General features: G+C 45.9%; 1 protein-coding gene across 4 annotated transcripts in view; it reads left to right on the top strand.

The window, feature by feature from the left end:
* Positions 1-21,840, top strand: part of PTP4A2 (protein tyrosine phosphatase 4A2) — a 35,708-nt gene continuing 13,868 nt past the window's right edge. Inside the window, exon 1 of one of the 4 annotated variants that reach the window (XM_044997856.1) lies at positions 1-130. The gene's annotated coding sequence lies outside the window, so the exon portion shown is untranslated. Of the gene's footprint in view, positions 131-9,425; positions 9,450-9,655; positions 9,908-21,840 lie in introns of those variants that run through there. The other 3 variants (XM_044997857.1, XM_044997855.1, XM_044997854.1) reach the window with 3 other exon arrangements.

Here is a 21,840-nt window from a genome sequence, read left to right on the forward strand (position 1 = left end):
GCCCGCGAAGACAAGCGCGCGAGACTCTCGTTGCGCACGCGTGGCGCTTAGCGGCGCCTTATTAAGTCACAGCTCCGCCGACAACAAAGTACCAAGGGAACTCAATGCGCCTGCGCAGCCCGATAACAAGGTACATTGCGCGTGCGCAACCAACGCCTTGAGCAGAGAACAAAGCGTCGGCCACACCTCAGCGCGCATGCGTATTGTATTCTCTCTCCGTCTCCATGGCCGAAAACTCAAGGCGTAGCGTGGTGGCCTCAGTGCGCATGTGCACCTTCCTTCCCCTTCTCCCGTCCCTGTGGCGTGTGCTCGCGAGTCGCTGCGCGATCTCCGAACGTGCTGCTGTGCGCATGTCCGGCGTCATGGGGCTGATGGCGGCACGTGGTCGGGAGAAGGGGAGCCGGGGCGGGGACAAGGCATGAGATGAGCCAATGGGAGACAAACAGACCCGCAGACCGTGCTGGAGCCCCAGGGCATGGGATGGAGGGGCCTGGCCTGGACCCCGGGGACGGGGGTTACGGCTATGGGGGTGTTGTGGGGGCACAGGGATTGCGGGTACGAGGGGTGTTATGGGGATACTGGGGCGGCAGGTATGGGGGGTGTTATGGGGACATTGGGGTGGTGGGTATCAGGGTGTTACGGGGATACTGGGGTGGCAGGTATGGGGGGTGTTATGGGGACATTGGGGTGGTGGGTATCAGGGTGTTACGGGGATACTGGGGTGGCAGGTATGGGGGGTGTTATGGGGACATTGGGGTGGTGGGTATCAGGGTGTTATGGGGTGTTATGGGGACATTGGGGTGGTGGGTATCAGGGTGTTATGGGGATACTGGGGCGGCAGGTATGGGGGGTGTTATGGGGACATTGGGGTGGTGGGTATCAGGGTGTTATGGGGATACTGGGGTGGCAGGTATGGGGGGTGTTATGGGGACATTGGGGTGGTGGGTATCAGGGTGTTATGGGGATAATGGGTAGGCAGGTATGGGGGGTGTTATGGGGACATTGGGGTGGTGGGTATCAGGGTGTTATGGGGATACTGGGGTGGCAGGTATGGGGGGTGTTATGGGGACATTGGGGTGGTGGGTATCAGGGTGTTATGGGGATACTGGGGCGGCAGGTATGGGGGTGTTATGGGGACATTGGGGTGGTGGGTATAAGGGTGTTATGGGGATACTGGGGTGGCAGGTATGGGGGGTGTTATGGGGACATTGGGGTGGTGGGTATCAGGGTGTTATGGGGATACTGGGGTGGCAGGTATGGGGGTATTATGGGGACATTGGGGTGGTGGGTATGGGGGTGTTGTGGGGGCACAGGGATGGCGGGTATGGGGGGTGTTATGGGGACATTGGGGTGGTGGGTATCAGGGTGTTATGGGGATACTGGGGTGGCAGGTATGGGGGTATCCCCATAACACCCTGATACCCACCACCCCAATGTCCCCATAATACCCTCCATACCTGCTACCCCAATATTATGGGGACATTGGGATGGTGGGTATCAGGGTGTTATGGGGATACTGGGGTGGCAGGTATGGGGGGTGTTATGGGGACATTGGGGTGGTGGGTATCAGGGTGTTATGGGGATACTGGGGCGGCAGGTATGGGGGGTGTTATGGGGACATTGGGGTGGTGGGTATCAGGGTGTTATGGGGATACTGGGGTGGCAGGTATGGGGGGTATTATGGGGACATTGGGGTGGTGGGTATGGGGGTGTTGTAGGGGCACAGGGATTGCAGGTATGAGGGGTGTTATGGGGACATTGGGGTGGTGGATGTGGGGGTATTATGGGGACATGGGTTGCAGGTATGTGGGTGTGGACTTTGGGGTTGTGGGTATGGGAAGTGTTCTGGGGACACAGCGAGCAGAGTGCAGGATGGGATAGGAGTGTGAAGGCTGGACAACACACATGACAGGGTTTCTCAAACAGCGGTCGCCACTTGTGTAGGGAAAGCCCCTGGCGGGCCGGGCTGGCTTGTTTACCTGCCCCGTCCGCAGGTCCGGCCGATCGCGGCTCCCACTGGCTGCGGATCGCTGCTCCGGGCCAATGGGAGTTGCTGGAAGCGGCGCCCAGTACGTCCCTCTGCCCACGCTGCCAGTGGGAGCCTGCGGACGGGGCAGGTAAACACACTGGCCCGGCCGCCAGGGGCTTTCCCTACAGAAGTGGCGACCCCTGTTGGAGAAACCCTGGGCTATGACATTTACAGCAAACCAACCAAAGAAAAGAAAACCACAGCTGGAGGGCTCGTGGTCTAGTCCTGAACTCGTTCTGTCCTGCCTAAGCACTTGCAACACACATTGAGCCGGATGTTGCCTTCTAAGGACACTATGGTAGGTACAAACATGACCCCTTGGCACTCTTGCCAGAAGGCACTGCAGTGTCTTGTGTTCTCGTAGATTCCAGGTGGTGGAGTAATGTAGTTTTGGAAGCAGATCTAAGATTCTTGGAAGAGACGTTGTTAGAGGTTGATCCAGTCCCACTAGGGTCCAGCTACAAAGGCTTTGCAGAGCACCATAGTGAGCTGTTGGAGATGAGCTGATTTTGAATGCAAGGGAGGAAAAAGAGATACTACAGGAAGCAGATGAATCTGTTCGGAGTTTATAAATCCCACACATAAGGTGGTGGTGACAGGAGGCTCAAGGCTGAGCTAATGCGGAAAGAACTCTCTCCCTGCAAATCCTCATGAAATCCAGTAATGTTGCTGAGTTTGACAGCTTGAGTCTGGAGTGACTCAGGAGCGTCAGTGCCAACCTCGGGAAGGAGCAGGGCACACACCCCAAATTGGTTGTGAGTTCTAAACTTAGATTTCACCAACTAAGTAGCAAGTGTGAACTCCACAGGCACTACAGTAGCCTTAACATGGAGTCACAGACAGTCCCATGGGGTACTCCAATCTATCTTGCCACCCTCATACTCTTGCCTTTGTGATAGATGGTCCCTTACACCAAAAATCACAACAATATTCAGGTTACTCCCAGTCAAAAAGGACCAGTCACTTACTCCAGCTCTTTTAAACCTTCACCAAAGACAATGCTTCTAGCCAATCCTATAATAAACCAACTAAAGATTTATTAACTAAGAAGAAGAAATGAGAGAGTTATTTACAAGGTTAAAGCAAGTAAACATACACAAATGAGTCTTAAGTTCCAAAGAGTAACAGAAGCTGCTGTGATATGCAAGCTCTATAAGTCCTTTTTAGCTAACCCAGGCTAAGCATCAGGAGTCATTTTAGGGGAGGGAAGGTTGTCTGGTTAAGGTTCTGTGCTGGGACTCAGGAGATCTGGCTTCAGTTCCTGGCTCTGCCACAGACTCTGGGCAAGTCACTTAATCACCCTCAGTTCTCCATCTGTAAAGTGGAGATAATACTTCCCTTCTCTCACCCTTTGTCTTGTCTTTTGAGTTTGCTCTTTGGGGATGAGATGCTCTCTTACTATGTACAGCGCCTAGCACAGTAGGGCCCCAATCTTAGTTGGGGCCTCTGTGTTTACTGAAATACAAATTAATAATCATTAATTGTTGGTTGTTTAACTGGCTGCAGCATCCGTCCGTCCATCCCCGAGGCAAAGCTACAGGGTGGATATTCTTTTCCTCTGGATGGAATTGGGAAGTCAATCAATTCCAGTGCCGAGCGTGTGGTCCTCCCTGCACTTCCTGCCCTCTGCCCCATTCTACAGGGGTGTAATAAGGAAGCAGAGGACTGCCTGGGTGGATGTGCTGGCTTCTGTGCTATCAGAGTTATCCCCTGAAATTGGGATGACAGCTCTGGGCTTCAGGCTCTAGCTATGGCAGACTTCACAAATGGATGTGTGCCACAGAGACGCCCATCTGCAGCTTGGGACGGGGAGGGTTTTCGTGCTGGATTGGAGAATAGAGGAACTCTTGTTCCAGCTTTCGTCAGTGTCATTCCTCCTGCAGCTGCCCGCTTTAGCTAAGCAGCAGTGGCGGTTCTAGGGGGCTCCTCTTGAGAGGGGACCTGGAAGGGGAGTCCTGAGTCTTTCTCTCCTTTGCAACCCTCTCTTTATCTCTTCTGCTAAAAAAAGGAAGTTTTGGTTCATGGGCTCAGATCAAAGAGATCATCGTCGTTCATTAGTATTACAGGTTAATAGCGTCTCTGTCTGTAGCCCCTTTGGTCTCAGAAACCCCACCCTGTGTATTGAATGCTGTGCTCTGCTGCCCTCTGGTGGTGAGTTTGGGGTATTGACATAGACCAACACGTGGTGTGCACTCTGCACACAATGGGTGTGTCTACACTGCAATTCAATATTGGTGCCTGGCCTGTGCCAGCTGACTTGGGATCCTCGGGCTAAGGGACTGTTTAACTGTGGTGTAGACGTTCAGGCTTGGGCTGGAGCCTAGGCTCTGGGACCCTGCAAGATGGGAGGTGCAGCCCAGGCCTGAACATGTACACCACAATTAAATATCCCCTTAACCCGAGCCCCATGAGCCCGAGTCACCTGGCACAGGCCAACTGTGGTGCCTAATTGCAGTGTAAACATACCCAAATAGGCAAAGATGAGACAACAGGAACTTTGGAGAGGAAAAATAATCCAATTTTCAGAATAGAACAAAGCACATCAAAACATCAGCTCATACGGCGCATAAGCCCTCTTCAGAACTTTCCGTGTCTACAGTGCCTTCCGTGCAAGGCCTTCATAGAGTGAAATATACCCCTGTACAGGGGCTCAGCACAAGGTCTATATGCCACTGAATCCCCCAAATTAGGACATACATGGGTCTTAAGTGCTGCATAGGCCTCCTGCTTGCCCTCTGGAGCGCCTTACGAACACAACTGCGGCCCTGCAACACCCTCCCATTATATAAATGTCACACCCAGACAGTGTGCCTGCTTGATGTTGTGCCCAGGACAATAATCCCACATGACACCAGGAAAGGAAAGCATGTGGCATGCTATAAGTCCGCACTGTTTTACAGGTGTGTGTGTGTGCGTGCGTGTGCGCGCACAAACGCGTTTTGGCCAGTTACAGCCACGGGGCCAGGACTGAAACTCTCATCCAGCTCACAGGTTTCTCTTCCTTGTTCTAGATGGAGTCCAGCCAGAAGTGGAGTCATAGCTGTAAGAAGTGGCAGGGTCTTGCTGAGCCCAGGCTCTGAGTCAGCTGTATCTGGTGTTCCACCCCTTCTACAAGGAAGCAGATCAATGGGTCATTCATACCTTTCACTTCCTTACCTGGAGCCCGGCCAGATGAATCAGTCTACTCAACCTGTTCTCCCCTTTGTGTGCCTGTTGCTCACCTCTACCCATACTCTTGGGCCTTCTCCCAGTTCCCTTCTACCTCCCTGCTCTCATCTTGTCAGGATGAAGCTTGAGAACTATTTCCATTCCCAGAATACATAGTACGTTGTTTTTGTTGGGTGTTTGTCTGGCATTGGGAACTGACATCATAATAAATCACCAATGGCAGTAAGGTATGTAAACACCCCAGGTCTGGCTCTACTCATCTCACTGGAGTAACCCCCTGTGGAATTCCAACGAGATACACTAGAATAACGGAGATCAGGATCTGGGGCCTGATCCGAAGCCCAGTGTAGTCAGCTGGAGTCATTGATGTCAGTGGGCTTTGGATCAGGCCTCAGTCCCCCCGATCTCAACCCCTTACTCCAGCCATCTAAGCTTTCTCTTTGAATCAGTGCTTTGGTAAATGCCAAGGGAAGAAGTGAGACTGTTCGGCTTTCTCAGAGTTATTATTTCAGGCTGCCTGTAGACTTATGCTTGGTTACATTTGTCATGTCTTCAAGGTTTCCTTTGCAACCATAAGGGCTAGACACATTTTTTGAAGATGAAAACTGGGATTCAGGACCACAATTGTGCATAAGAGGTGGATTTCCATGGTTAACTCCACAGCTGTGGGATACATGAGGGCCAGTGTTATGACCCCTTGTGCCACTCCAAATCATTTATTCCCTCTAATGTATCTCTACAGTTCTTTTCATGAACCGAAAGAAGCAGCATGACAAGTCTATTTGCCCTCTTTGTATCCTGCTCTTTCCAGTGCTCTCCACCTTCTGTAATTACTAGCTGCTGACTTCTAGCACAAACCAAACTTCTCTGCTCGGTGAACAACACAACCATACTTTTCTCCAGGGTTTATGGTCATTTGTTTTTCCTTCTTCCTGGCACAAGTTCCGCAGGGCAGTGACCACTATGTTATCTTTGGTTTCTGTCTTGCAGTTGTTTTGTGTTGGCCAACATGTGGTTTCATGTTTTTATCACAAGATACGGAACTGACAGTCCCTTCCTGTCCTGCCCTACATGTCAGATGCAACTGTGACAGGTACTGATGCCTCTTAGAAATAATTTAGATTAGCGGGTAAAGATCAATATATATTTGATTCAAAACAGGGTAGGGAATGTCTAGCCTGCCTGCCTGCCCTATGGAATCTCCTCTGAAATGCACATGGGATCTCAGAGAACATTATGTAGGACACGTGCTGTGAGATGGGCCAGGAATGAGATAACTTGAATCAGTACTGAAGGATGTAGTGTTCTAAACAGTCTTTAAGGTATTGGCACTAGGCCTTTAAGACCTTAAACTGTCCATCAAGAACATAACTTCCTGTTATCTAGTAAGATCTGCCAAGATCCCTAATCACTGAACAGAATGGAATTAAATACACAACTTGTATTGTAAGAAAGTGCATGATCTCTGCTGCTTTTCATGATATGCCAAAGCATGACTCTTAAGTGTGGTCCCTTCCTGGGTGGAAAGTGGCTGCTGGGTAAAATTGCACAGTAACATCACCCAACAGTTTAGGACAGGAAGTGAGGACAAGCAGCATCTTCAATTGGAACTGCGAGGAGGATTTAGAGAGGCAGAATGTAATTACTTAAATTGGAATTTGGCCAGGAACTTGGACCCTGTGTTTTCAGAGCCAGAGGTCCTGAACTCTCCTGCAGTCAACTTGCAGTCCTGCGCAGTGAAAGTAAGTGGGTTACTAGACAACTGCGGAATCATTTAAATGGTCTTGCTGCTGCCTGTGCTATCCCTGTTGTGTAGATAATAAGCAGGAGACTTTGTTCCCGGGGACAGTCATCCTGATGCCTTACTCCAGCACCACTAAACTTACGTACTAAAATGCTCGCCCTTTGCCCGTTGTTCATAATAGCCCAAATACATCCCTAGAGCTACCCAGGAAATGCTACCTTGATGGAGAGGCATAACTGTCTCTGAGCTATGAAGGAGAAACGGGGTGGCACACAGTGGGATGACTTAGTGTGGGATGAATGTGATTTCATTATAGAGGAGAAGGGAACTAGAGAACCAGAAATCTCTCTACTGTACTCAGGTTGCAGAGGGTGGGGATTTCCCAGCCTCACTTAGTGCTTTTCTCAGGGAAGGATAGTCCCTCTCCTACGAAGGCCTTTCTCCTCTCTAAATAACCATACAACTTGTTACAAGAGCTTTATCTTTCCTGAAAATACCCCCTCCAAAAGGGCTTGCTTCCTTGCATATTGCTCTGGTCCAGGGGTTCTCAAACTGGGGGTCAGAACCTTCAGGGGGTCGCAAGGTTATTACATGGAGGGTCGTGAGCTGTCAGCCTCCACCCCAAACCCTGCTTGCCTCCAGCATATATAAATGGTGGTAGATATAAAAAAGTATTTTAAATGTATAAGGGGGGTCGCACTCAGAGGCTTGCTATGTGAAAGGGGTCACCAGTACAAAAGTTTGAGAATCACTTCTAGTCAAACACTAGCTCCCTTTACACCCAATTCTTGTTCTGCTTCTTGTCCTCTCCCAGCAAAACCAAATCCTTGGGCTGATCTCCCAGCTCTCTGTCACCCCTGCACATGGTATTATAGACAGGGTTAGGGTGACCTGCTTCTGGCACCTGAACCTGAAATCATTCCCCTCTCATCTGTGGCCAGTGCCGATGGCAGAGTTTCAACAGTGGTTGTTTAGTCATGACATTCTCTTCACCCTGCTCGGTACCTTCTTTGGCATGGGCTAGGCTTATCATGTCATTCTCAGCGTTTACACTTCACCTGAGAATGCCCCATTTTTTGCCTGTTAGTTTGTTCTCATGGGCAGGAATGCAGCAGTTCTCACCTGGCGAGTTACCTGCATTTGATGGTAAAGATTTCAGGGTTTGTGGCATCTGAGGTGGAGCAATTCTTCCCAAGTGATCCACCTTTTATACTGATAACCTCACCTGCAGGGAATGGCTAACAACTGCATCCTTGGACAGTGGCAACCTTCAACTTTGGCTACATTTTGGGCATAAATGCCCATCCATCCTGCATCTTTTATTATTTTACATAGTGCCACAGGTATGTATGGCACTTTACAGGGGAATAGAAAGACAAAGTATCTGCCCCAAGGGGACTACAATCTAAGGGATATACCATCAGCAGCTGGGGAGGCAGGACATCAGGATCCTATTCTACAGTGCCAATGACTTGATACATGGTCTCGGAGAAGTCACTTCCATCTTCTATACAATGGGGTTCATATTTACCTGCCTTTGTGAAAAGCTTTGAGATCTATGGGTACAAAATGCTATGCAAGTGCAGAGTATTATTATTACTTGCACAAGAGAAATCTCACTGTGTATGGCTGAGGGCTGCAGAATCAAGATTAAAAGATGCTTCCTGGAAATTTGTGATGCATGTTAGGATATAGATATTCAGACCTTTCTGCAAAGGCCTATACTTTACAACCAGCATTTACCTCTTGCTTTCCATGGGAAATAACATCTATGCAACACCCAGGGCTTTTTGTTCACTGCCCCCGCTCTCAATGTCTGTTTATCAATATTGCAACAAATCCATGGTCAGCTAGGAATTTCCTGGCTGTCAGTACAACTTTCACAGCAAGCAGGTATAGAACGTGATCCCTCCTGTTTCCAAAGCACAGGAGCCTAGCCCTGGAGTCTAGAGGAGAATCACCATTAGCAGTATAGGGCTTTTGATACCCAGCTGAGCAGTTCCAGCCCCTTCCAGCAGAGGGCAAGTGCACGTCCACCTGGCCCTGACAAAAAAAGGGAAAGAAAGTGGAAGTGGTGGGGGGAGGGGCAATGTGAGGAGGAGCAGAGTAGGGCAAACCAAGATGTGTGTGTGTGGGGGGTATCTATACCAGGGATGTGGACCATACCACCACTATTGTTGGGGTGCAATGGGGCATTCCGATTGTGACTATGAAGTGGAAGGGGCCACCCTGACGCGACTGAGAGGGGGGAAAGGCACCTAGGCCAGGCCAATGATGTTTTGGGGGAAATGGGCCATTCCAATACTGATTTTATTTCTGGTGGGGGGCCTGGACCAAACCACTGCTGACTTGAGGGGGGGGTGAGAGACGGTAATTGGCCGGGAACTGGTTATTCCAATGTGGGATGGGTTATGCCAATGCTATATTTAGGAGGGACTATACCAATACTAGGGCAGCCATACCATTGCCAGTTTGGGGGACATGAGCCGTACTAATGCTGATCAGGGGGTAAGAGCGGCCACATCCTGCCGTTTTTTTGGGGGGGGAGGCTCGTACCAACGCTGATGGGAAGTGACTGACTAGGTCATTCCAATGCCAGGACTGGGGGGAGGGCGGGCCATACCAATGGCGGCTTTGGGGGGGTGGACCGTACCAATGCTGACGGGGGAGTGTGCGCGGGCCAGGCCATCGCGCGGCGCTGCGCGGGGGGGGTTGTCTGTGTGAGGAGGAGCCGTTTCCCGCGGGGGAGCCGGCGGACGGGGCGGGCTCACTCACGGTCTCTGCGGCTCCAACCGGCCGGCCTCGTTCGTCCTTCCCCCTCCGCCGGCAGAGCGGCTGCCGCCGACGCCGCGCCCCCTCCCTGCCCGGTGTGTGGGAGGCGCCGGGCCCGCTCCGACGGACACAGCCGCGCTCAATGCCCAGGGTGAGGAGCCGGGGTCGGGCCGCGGGGAGGGGGGCGCCCCCAGGTGAGGAGGGGCCGGGGGCATTGGCGGGCTGGTGTGAGGCGGGGGGGGGTGTGTGAGGGTTGGTGAGGCCCCGGGGACCTTAGGCCCTTGGTGTCCTGCCCACCCTCCCGCCTGTGGGGCTGGACGGAGCCGGAGCCGGGCCCAGCCCGGGGGGGGGCTCTGAGCAGTTGCCGGTGGGGCTGAGGTGCCTGGGTGGGTGTGAGGTGGGGGGATGGGCCGGTGGGAGTAGGATGACGTGGGGGGGCAGATCGCACAGGTGTGTCGGGGGGAGGTGCTGGGGCAGTATGTCCTAGGGGAGGTGGAGGGTTGCACAGCCCACATGGGCCCTGGAGGGAAGGGGAGTCTGGCCGCGGGGGGGGGGGCAGATGTGGGGATTGAGGTGCTGCGAGAAATGGTTTGTGTCTAAGTTGTGGGGTGGGTTGCGCCTTGCTGAGTTGTGCTGGTGACTCCTCCTGTGCCTCGTTAGCATGATTAGTCACAAGCTGCTTTTTCTCTCAGGGCATTTTCAGTTGGGGGTGGGAAGGTGGGGTTGCCTTTTTCAAAAGCTCCCGTGTAAATGGAAAGTGGATTGTGAACCCCCTGAATGAACAGCAGAGGTTCTGACTCATAAATGCAGTAGTAGTGTAAAAAAAAAAACCCTCTGTGAGTCAAAGTATAGAAATGTTTGACTTCTATAAGCCCAGTTGATGGAAATAAATTATTCGTTGTATAGACTGAGAGCTTGACAAGAGGTAGGAATATAAATAATATCTGTGAGAATGCTATGCTGGAATGCATTTCTATGAATGTGCATGTCTTTTAATGAGACGTGGCTCTAGCTGCAAATTTTCGGTGTGCCTTTAAATAGAAATAGAGGGTCAGCTTCATAATTCTTAATGACCTCTAATTGTAAGTGTCAGTTTTCAATTCAGAAAGTGGGAACTTACGTTTTCTATATCAGAACTGTGAACATAGTTTGTCTCTCAGTTCTTGCCTCTGTACTTTGCCCTGTTGTGGAATGCTGCATGGTTAACTATTGTAAGGCCTTTGGGAGAGGACTTACTAAAGTACAATTCTGGAGACTCCCTCTTCTAGAGAGAACCAGTACTGTAGACTGTTCATATAAAGGCAATTTTTTTTATTGGGTTAAAATGAGAGAGTCTGTAGATGAGCAGAATGATTCATAAGGTACTATAATATTTTAGCACATCTGATGGTTTCTGCAAACTTTAGGGGTGGCACTTTTTGATTGCTTTTGAGGGGGAAGCACGTTGTCAGTTGTAAGCCATGCTAACTAGTGAATTAGCTTTCTTTGTTATGTATAAATGTATTCCCTATTATAATCAGATTAGTCTGGTACTTTAGTCACTTGTTAAAGAGTTGAAGTAAGTGCAGAATGTCTCCATGTAAATATTACTGTTTGAACACTGAAAGTGCAGCACCTTAGGGCTTGGAGATTCAGGGTTTTTAACACATAGGAACATAAGAGTTGCTATGCTAGGTAAGACCAGAGATCTGCCTAGGCAGATATTTCAGACAGGGGTATAAGGAACCTCATAATAGACAATTTAAAATATTGTAACCATGGAGGAAATTTTTTTTCTTATCCCCATCTTAGTGGATGATTTAAGGCCTGAAGCATGATTGTTTGAATATATATCCTAATTTTAAAATGTTTTTAAGCATACTAAGCTCTGGTGTCAATATCATATCTTTTGGCAATGAGCTCCATAGGATAATTGTGCTGGGTGTTTTTTAAAAAAAGTTTCCTTTTATCAGTATTAAATTTGTTACCCCCTCAGTTTCATTGGTGTGTCTCTGTGATTTGAGAGCGTATATCAGTAGGAGTACTGGCTTTTTCGCTCTGATAATTGTTTTATATACCTCTGTCATGTTTTCTTGTTTCCATTATTTCTACTCTAAACACACGTTCTTTTAGGTCTTGTATAAAGAAAATCTGGCTATGCCTGAAAGCACTGTGTTGCTCATCTCTTTGAATTTTAACAATTGCCTATTAAAAGCTCATTTTATATTTACTTACAAATTTCAGTGGCAATTGAACATGGCTCTTAGTATGTGCACCATTGGCCTTTAACTTTCCGCTATACATTATCAATTTTCCAGTAGAGACATGGTAAACTCATAGGCCTGGTCTATGCTAAAAAGTTAGGTCAACCCAGCTACGTCATTCAGGGATGTGGAACAGTGCCTGTGCTGTTGGTTATATTAGTTGTTTGAGCTCTCTCACGTTTGGAAAAGGCAAGTGTTTTCTCCCATCTTCACTGAAGTTTTGATGCAGGGTCAGTGCCAGATTGGAAAGAGAGTTGTCTTGTGAAAAACACCTGACTGCTTTTATTTTCTCTTGCTAAATTGATTCCTCAGACTGAATATTTGATATGTCTGTCTTATCAAGCAGAAAATTGAGGTAAACCTGCCTTGTTTTAGGGCAGAGAACAGAGTGACTTAGCTCAAGCAAAAGGAAATGAGTGAGTCATCAGCAGAGCTTGTCAGCAAATTGGTAGGGAACTCACAGGGGTGGGTAATAAGGAACTGTAGAATTTCTTGACTTCTCCCCTCTCCAGGCACGTGTCATTACGAACAAGCTGCCTTTAGAGATTAAGTTTAAGAATTGTTTCCAAGAAACTATAGAACTAGCATTCTGTTCTCTATACAGTTAGACAGCGTATTCTAGAAAAGAATTGTCATTGAATTGAGTTCCTGAAGCTTCAGTGTTGTATGTTTGTCCATTTTGCTAAACTTGACTAGATTGGAGAACTCTTAGAATCCTGATAAAATCTTTTGCTTACAAAGCACCTTTTGAATCCAGCAGAACCCTCAAGGCACTTCTGAATGTACCTGTGGTATTAGGGAGACAAGGTAGATGAGGTAATTTTTTTTTTTAATTGGACCAACTTCTGTTGGTGAGAGAGAGAAGCTTTCAAGCCAGACAAAGCTCTTCTTCCTGGGTCCAACATGGCTACAACTACATTGCATGCAAACTGTGTAGTAGTAACATTTCTCACTTCCACCACATATGAGGTAGAATGTAGCAGCCCTACATCGGAACAGGAAGTGGAGTGTAATGCAGTCAAGTTAAATTACAAGGAAAGTCTAGTTAGGCCATAATATAAAGAGAATTGGATTTTTTCTAGGACATAAGTCTTGTAGCACTCTTCTCTCCCCCCCCCCCCCCTTAAACCCAGAACAAAACTCCATGTCACTTATTGCAGGTATGTAGGTATAAAACACAGGAATTAAGATTTTTATGATAGGGAAGGAAAGAAAGCAAGTTCAGCAGTTCATGACTATTAAGTATTCTCATTAAAAGAATATCAAATGTAGTATTCAAGTGAGAACAAAATGAGTTAGCATAAACTGGATTGCAAGATGCTGTTCTCACAAATACTGAAGGTATTCTTTTAATATAGACTGCAAATTAGCAGGTTTTGCTTTGCATCCTGTGCACTAGGTTATTTTGAAAGGTGATCCAACTAACCTTTCCCAAAGTATCTGTATCTTGCAATCCTGGGAAGCTGCAGCTGTTGCAATCTGTTTAACTGCCTTGATGTAGCAAGGGAAACACTTGTAAATGTAGGTTTTGGAAGGGGTGGTGAAGCTAGGGAGCACCTTAGTGCCACAAGTACTCCTGTTCTTTTTGTGGATGCAGACTAACACGGCTGCTACTCTGAAACTTATGATTGTTGATACTTGCTTCTCAGGAGGACTGTTCTGCTAATCTTGTGCAGGATAAATACAGAAGTACAAGGATTTTGCACAGTTGAAGGACTTGATTTAGGTATCAATCCATAGTAAAGTAGGTAATCTCTAAGTATAAAATCAAACTTTAATGCCATTGCTAAAGTTCACACATTTAACATTGCCTTCTGTCTGTCAAGTCAGAAATCATATGTGACTGGTTTTGGTTCATCTAAAAAAGTGACTGATGTAGCATTTTTTTAAATAAAACTTTAGAGGCTAATATAGGGGTCTTCTTCCATCTGTTTGTTTTTAAGCATAACTCTTGCAAGCTGTGCAGTATTTTTGCATGTAATTTAGCTAATAAAGATGTCTTTTTAGATCATATCAAGTGCTATGAGGCTATTATAAAGGTGTCTAAATAGCAAAATTAATCATGTCAGTGCAAGGCCTACTCTGGTTTGTAACAGACCAGTCACAGCTCACTGTAGTACTGAGGTGTTGGATGCCTTCTTGCCTCTGTCACGTAATACTTAATGAAATTATCCATAAGAAGACAACCTAGTTGCAATGTTTTGGTAGCCATTCACGTTCATCTTCTCTCTTTCTGAAGAACAGAAACTGGGAATCAAAACTACCTCAGAATTGTTCATTTTGTGGCATTCATTGAGGTTGAAGCTTGGTTATATTTTCATTCTGATCAATCATAATGGCCAGTCAGTCAGTGCTCCCAGGATTAAGTGCCTGTTGATATCTTGACTGGCAAAGTGAAAGATGTTTAAATTTACTGTCTGGATTTAGGGACTTTTTGATCTGGATAATAGTGTTTTCCTTAACTCCTTAAAAAAAGGTTATTTCACTGATATAAATTGTTCCGTTACATTATGGTATTTAAGAGTTTGGGGGCAAATGTGCATATAGACAACCAAATAGTCTTTAGATGCTTATTTAACTTGGCATACAGTATAGTTTCTCAAAATATTCATATATTTAACACATAGCACAATGGGTCTCAAACTTTTTTTTTTTTTACTGGAGGGGTGTGTGCTTCAGTCTGGGGCACGTCCCATGGGGCTGAAGCCCTGAGTCCTGGCACACTGGGACTTAGGGCTGAAGCCCCACCGCAGGCACGCCAGGACTCAGGGTGTGCTGGGGCTTGCTGCTTCAGTCCTGAAGATGTTACCTCACCTCCTTGGAGGAACTGAGGAAACCTGAAGCACTATCCCCTCCCCTCCAGAAAAGAGAAGGAAATTTAGGTGATGGTGAGAAATTAGGAAGAGATGGGGGGAGGAGGGGAAGAAAACCTTCTGGCTCCATAACCTTGGCTCTCCAGAGACACTGATGGAGAAGGAGATGCAGACAGACTTCTCCCCCAAATAATCTGACCCCGTGGGGAGGAATAGCAGAGAGACCTGTCTCCCACGCAGCTCCCCAGCGATCCTGACCTGAGGGGGGGAAGAAAAGAAACCTGGCCCCACTTGGTTCCCCTGGGGAGAAGGAGGAAACAGAGTCCTTCCCTCACATGGTTCCCTAGAGATCCTGATCTGGGGCCTGGTCTACACTGGGGCGGGGGAGATCGATCTAAGACACACAACTTCAGCTACGAGAATAGTGTAGCTGAAGTCGACGTATCTTAGATCGACTTAGAATCACTTACTGCTCCCCTGTCGACTTTGCTTCTGCCTCTTGCCGAGCTGGAGTTCAGCAGTCAGAAGGAGAGCAATCGGGGATCAATTTATCGCATCTAGTCTACACGCGATAAATCAATCCCCAATAGATCGATCACTACCTGCTGATCTGGCGGGTAGTGTAACTGTACCCTGGTAGAAGGGGGGGGTTTGAAGCAGAGATCTGCCCCTGCTGTGACTCTCCAGAGACCTGCTATGACCCAGGAGAGGGGAGCAAAGAGACCCTAACTTGATAGATATGTACATCATACACCCACCTCTTCCTAGAACTATCCATAACCACTTTGTTTCCCTTTGCAGAGCAAACATCTCTAACTCTGTCCCTTTGCACCACTCCTACCTGCCAGTTTTCATATAAAGGCGTGGCCTAGAGTAGGGGTAGTCAGTAGGCAGACTGCAGGCCAAATCCTGACCATTGGACGCTTTTGAATGGCCCCTGAAATCTTTTTACTAACTTCTTATTATCATTTGAGTTTTTATGATTTTCTCTGGAGTCTTGTCCTTGACTATACCTTGAACAAGAAATTTGGACTTTGACACACACAAAATTGACTTATCCCTGCTTTCCATCTTCAAATCATTCTTCAGATATTAACTAAATAAACAGTTACTGCCCCCATGGGAGTATTATAGGATTATTAGCCCCATTTTACAGATGATGAATTGATACCAAAAATAGGGCCTGGTCTATGCTAAAAAGTTAGGTTGGCATAGTTACAGTGCTCAAGTGTGAAAAATCCATCTGTGTAGACACATCTAGGTTGATGGAAGAATTCTTCTGTCAGCCTAGCTACTGCTGCTCGGAGAGGTGGATTACCTACTGCAACGGGCAAACCCCTTCCCATTGCTGTGGGAAGCATCTATGCTATGGTGCTATAGCAGCATAGCTACAGCACTGTACCTCTGCTGCTGAAGCGCCAGTAGTATAGACATGGTCTAAATGACTCACTGGAGGCCACCCAGTGAGCTGTTGTAGAGCCATTACTAGGACTCTGAGTTTCTGACTCTCAGTCCCACAGCTAATTCACTAGAACATATTGTCTCCTTTGTGTACTGTAATAAAGACATCAAACTTTGTGGATGTTTCTCTTATCCTGGGAAAAGAAACTTGGGTAGAGTGTAACTCTTTGATTTGCTGTTGAATGGGAGAAGTATAACCTCTGTGACCAGATGTTGCTGCAACTCCCAGTATAGTTGAATAGAGTTGGAGGAGGCTCTTCCTTTCAGAGCAGTCATTTGCTTGAAGAATGTCAGAACGGGTAGTTTTAGAACAATAAAAGAAAATTATTCTCTTCACCAGAGATTGTTATGCTTCCATAGTGCTGTCAGGATGCTAGGGACTCTCCTCTCATGTATTGCATGATCACTAAACTGCTGAACTGTCCTATCTATTTAAACAGCTTTATCAGGTCCTCAAGAATAAGTTAACTTTATAATTTTCCTTTTTGATATAACTATTCTTACTTTTTAGACAGTGGCCTGAAGAATCAGTTGACTCTGTTTATGCTTAAATGGAAAACACTGTTTCTGCCTGAAAGAGGACCACATTGCTCTTGCTCAAGAGTTTACAGGTGCTGAACACATGCATATGCCATGACTTTAGTAAATTTTTTTACTAAGTACATCAGAGCTGTAGCGGACTGTAAGACATCACAACTAATCTGTTTGCTTTGAATTCTTGAAATGTGTACAAGATAAAGTTGTGACTAGTTCTCATGAATTGACAGATGCAAGGACTTAACTGTGATGTATTAGCTGGAACTCTTCCATCTGGGGAGAGAACTTATAATGTAATCTTGTAATTATTAAACTGATAAATATTTCAAGGTTCGTTCTAGAAATCTGAATTTCAATCACTTAGAATAAAAACTGTGTTAGGGTTGGGTAAGGTGACTAACCCTGTTCTTGCCTCTGGCATCCTAATTAAAAATGTATTTTTTTGGCTTTGAAAGCAACTCTTTAAGGAAATAATTGCTGTTCTGCAGTTGATTTTTGACTTGATGTCAGAGAAAGGGTATTGATTGTGTGGGCCATTTTGATGTTTTAGTTCATGTTAGGCTAGTGACTATAAAATGTCAGTTTTGCATTTCTTATATTTTCTGCCATTGGTTAAGGCTACTTCTTTAAAAAAGAAGTTCCTGTCACATATTTCTGTAGCTTTAAGTTCTCTTATTTTTAATGTATCGCTTTTCCCCTTTAGCTTAAGGGTCTATTTTATCTGAAATTATTCGTAGTGGATATGACCATGCTGGTGAGGTTTGCTTAGATAAAGCTGAATTCCTTGTCTAAGGGTGAAAACATGATGCTCTTTACTCCTTGAACAAAGATTGGTTAATGAAGTTTATTATTCAGAACTTCTTTTCTGTCATTTTTACACGAGGAATATGTTACTGACTGACTTTTTGTGTGCTAGACAACTTGGCAAAATCTTGGACTGTCATGGTGATATCAGAGGAAGCCCAAAACCTGAGTAGTAACTGTCCCAGTTCAGATTTCTGCCTACAGTCATCACACTCCTCCAAAGATCTTGTTTAAATCCTCCAGCAAAGGAAGCATCAACCTGACTTTTCTCTGCTTAAAAACAAGCAGAAAAAAAGACACTAGTGCTAATGTAGAGCAGTAAAAAGCACACTTCCTGTTTTTGTTTAGCATTTCACCCTTAAGTGTGCCCATCTAGTTTGCTTCCAGCAGTGGGGTGGGTCTGTGTCTATATACTTCATGGCAGACTTAAACTTGTTACATCTTATTGGTGTAGTATAAAACATCTTTTATGTGGCAGGAGTGGATGGTACATCCCTCATTACTGCGAACTTGGATAAGGTTGGCAGTGACTAAAAGTTCTTACCGTTAAATGTTTGGTTGCCTTTGAAATGAGCTTGTGGTTTCAGACTAGTTCCTACTGGATTATGTCCTATCTGCAGCCTGGCCTGGCTCCTTACCCCTCTGCATTTCAGTCAGATCTATGCTAGAAACTTCTGCTGGTTTATCCATGTTGGTTACAGGTGTGAGGTTTTTAACATTTCTATACTGACAAAAGCCCTAATGAGGATGGAGATGATACTGGCACAAAAGTGCTTTTGCCGGTATCTTATTTTGCCATGGAAACTAACATAGCTCTGCCAGCAAAACCACTCTTTCTGATGCCTGGCACCATAGTAATTCTGGCTGGGAGGAGCAGCAGTTGCAGGGAAGTCTTCTCTGCCCTTGCAGCCATGGACTGGATCATGATCAGTGCAGACAATCTTCAGTGAATTTAGGTGCCAAACTCTCAAATCTTTGCTGAGTGTGTATGAACTGAGAATTTTCATAGTTGTATAACTTGGCCTAATTTTGGCAAATGTTCACAGGGATGGCAAAAGGCATGGAGGCAACCTCCTTGCCAAATGTCAAGATCCTGCTCCAAACTATGAGGTGCAAGAGCTTCTCAGCAAAATGGCTATACAGTTTTTCTAGCATGAACAAAACATATTTTCCCCCTAATCTTTCTCAGAAATGACTGAATCATTTTATCTGAAACTTCCCTCACACCCAACACCCTCCTTCCCGCCCCCCCCCCACCAAAAAAAAAATCAGCCTGAGGTAGGCAGGAGGCCAGCATGGAAAATGTCAGCCCAAATGGCTGAAGTTTGGCAAAGTTATAAGCAACTGAAAGCAGGGTCTTAGAACTATTGAGCAATCTTAATGGTGGCATTACCAGTTCAGCCTATAATAATTCCGTACTCTTACTCCATTGTTTTAAGGCTGCTCCACACTGAAAACTTACATTGCCTAGCTATGTCTCTCAGGGGTTTGAAAAATCCACACCCATGGGAGATGTAGTTAAGCCGGCTACAGAGGTGAAAGTAAGCCCGTCTGGTCCGGCATACCGGCAAGAGCCAGTACACCGTGCTGGCCGTACCGGCTTCTGCCGCGGGGATTTAAAGGGCTCTGGGCTGCGGGCAGAGCCCGCACTGCTGTGGGCACTGCTGTGGGCAGCCCAGAGCCCTTTAAATCCTGTGCACAGCTCCGGCGGCTGGGCTGGGGCCAGGATTTAAAGGGCTCAAAGCTCCCCGCCACTGCGGGTAGCCCAGAGCCCTTTGAATCCCGCCCATGGCTCCGGCGGCTGGGCTGGGGCCAGGATTTAAAGGACTCGGGGCTCCCCGCAGCTGCAGGAGCTCCAGGCCCTTTAAATCCCAGCCCCAGCCCAGCAAAGCTTGGGGTTCCCCGTGGCGGCCAGAGATCTTCGGCCCTTTAATTTGCCCCTGAGCCCCGGGGGGCTCCCAGCCACCTCTGCAGCTGGGAGCCCCTGGTTGAGTTAAAGGCCCTGGGGCTCCCAGCCATAGCCGGTGCCGCAGGGCCTTTAAATCTTGAGAGGCCCCACCTCTTCCGCTTGAGGCCACGCCCCCCTCAGGACTCCGGCAGTACCGGTAAGTCTTGTAAGTTACTTTCACCCCTAGCTGGCTAACACCAGGTGTAGACAGTGCACTGTCAAAGGAAGAAATCTTCTGTCTACCTAGATACTGCCTCTCACTGAGGTGGATTAACTTCAATGATAGGAGAACCCCTCCTGTCACTGTAGTGATTTGTCTACACTGAAGCACTCAGGGTGGATTTGATTTAAATCACTAGTCAGGAAGACTCAATTTAATCATGGTTTTCTACATAAGTGTGTTCTTGTTGATTGTTATAACCTTAATGCATATTTTTCACAACTCAGAAATAGATGTAGGTTTCATTTTTAGAAGGTACACGCGATACATTTTTAAACAGTGATTTATTTTGAAAACTTTTCAGATTAGTTTTACAGCTATTTCAGAAAATGAATGATTGTTTGGTTATTTCATTTACCAAAGGTAATTGAAGCAGATATTTATGACGTCATTGGGAGGTGAACTATATCCAATTCAACAGGTTAATCATTAGTATTTAGAGGAGTTTCTTGCTATGCTGTATTAGGAGACAGACATTTAAATTGTTTTATTTAACTAAAACAACAACGTTAAGTATTCTGGATTTTTTTCTTCAACAGGAAACATATAATATTTTAACAAAACAAGTATATGTCCCTCACTTCTCACATTTTTCTCCAGACTTCTTCTCCTTGTCCAGATCTATACTGCCCCCAACAATCTTCTATTCATTGAACTTTTTGAAACTTGTGCACTTTTAGAGAGGTAAGGAATTGACTCTGTGTACACAAATTTGCAGAGGGACAATAGGATTGAGGTCTGTTATTTATCACTTCTATATATTGTTTGTTTATTTAAAAACATTTTTGCTGTTAACAAGCATGTTACCTCTGGAAACACAAATTCAGTTTGAGAACTGCAAAACTAAGCATCTCTGATGGTATCTTCTAGACTGAGCCCCTAGTCCCATTGGGTAGATAGAAAGGTTAACCTAAATAATCTATACAGAAGCCTGTGAAACCCCATAAGAATGGGTCCCTAATCCATGAACTATTGGAACTCATTTACAATTTTTTTCTTAAACATTACATGAATATATTGTCTCATATGATAGAATTAGAATTTCTAATCCCTATTCCATGGTGAGATATCTTTGAGCTTTAATGTATCTTAAGTAAAACTATCTTTAGGTTTTTTCCTCAAAGAATTTTATCAAAAAAATCCAAATTAAATTTAAAAAATCAATTTTTTTAAAATCATTGATTTTTATCCACCCTGGAAGCACTACAATGGCGCAGTTGCAGTGCTGCAGCTGTTTAAGTGTAGACATAGCCTTAGCTGATGAATGTCGTAACTTTTGGTAAAATCAGCGTTGATCCAAAGTAGAATTAGAATTTTGCTGTATTCCATTATGTTGTGTGTTCTGAATACTGCTTTACAAAATGTTAGCAGTGCAGTTGTTCTGCTTCCTTTTCATGCTATTCATATTTACTTGAGGAAAGTGGTGATCTGATTAGTGAAACTGTTATCTAGCCATTTTGTGTTGAAACTGAATTTACATAAATAGCTTATGAAAGGTAGGCTGATTTACAGATTAAGACCATAAGACTGACCATACTAGGTCACACCACTGGTCCATGTAGCCTAGTATTCTGTCTTCCAACAGAGGCCAGTGCCAGATGCTTCAGTGGGAATGAACAGAACAAGGCAATTATTTAGTGGTCCATCCTCTGTCATCCAGTCCCAGCTTTATGCAGTCAGAGGTTTAGGGACACCCAGAGAATAGGGTTGTATCCAGGACCCTCTTGGCTAGTAGCCATTGATGGACTTATCCTCCATGAACGTATCTAGTTCCATACAGATTAATCATAGAATTTTGCCGTGGAGAACGTCTGCTGCTTTCTGTTGTAAATGTTTAATTATGAGCTACTTGAATGTATGATGATGCTCTTTCATCTTTAGTTCTGGTATTTTTGATTAACTGAGATTTTGTAGAATATTTGTCATCCATCATGCTAAAAGATAGATAGAACATCATACAGGAATGCTTCTTGGTACTACAATAAAAGATGTGGTTCAGTGTACATCAAAGTACTTTCAAAAGCAGGTTTGTTTGTTTAATGCTTAATGCTTTAATTATGTTGAGGTTTCTGGGTGCACTTTCGTCAATAGCACTGTACAA

This window comes from Mauremys mutica, chromosome 23, assembly GCF_020497125.1.
Source record: "Mauremys mutica isolate MM-2020 ecotype Southern chromosome 23, ASM2049712v1, whole genome shotgun sequence".
NCBI lineage: Eukaryota > Metazoa > Chordata > Testudines > Geoemydidae > Mauremys > Mauremys mutica.